The sequence below is a fragment of the Triticum dicoccoides genome, chromosome 6B (assembly GCF_002162155.2).
Source record: "Triticum dicoccoides isolate Atlit2015 ecotype Zavitan chromosome 6B, WEW_v2.0, whole genome shotgun sequence".
Lineage (NCBI taxonomy): Eukaryota > Viridiplantae > Streptophyta > Magnoliopsida > Poales > Poaceae > Triticum > Triticum dicoccoides.
The window spans coordinates 560,724,467-560,724,890 of NC_041391.1; positions in this window are offsets into that span (position 1 = coordinate 560,724,467).

Consider the following 424-nt stretch of genomic DNA (forward strand, 5'->3'; position numbering starts at 1 on the left):
GGCTCGCTTCCCCAACACAGGTACTTGCAAGAACCAACGAGGCCAAGACGACTCTTTGCATCGAGAACATGCAGATGGACGAGAGCTGCATTTATAATTGATTGGCAAGGCATGGAGAGTATGTTCCTCTCACTCTCCTATGCAAGGCAATAGAACAATGGTCTTCCTAAAGCCAGTGCGGGAGCCACGCACGCCACTGGTGCTGGCGACCGTGTGAGGCACATCGACAACGCACTGCATCTTAGTCGGCTTAGAGATGCCCTCCTCTGGTGTCACGGACAACAACTCATCCTCTTGCCGGCCCTCCACTTCAGACATCGAACAGTACATGATGCATCGCTCCTACGCCTCCCCATACACCAGTGTGGGAGGGATGCAACCTGGTTGAAAACAATCCAAGCCGACGGAGGACATCTGCATCTAC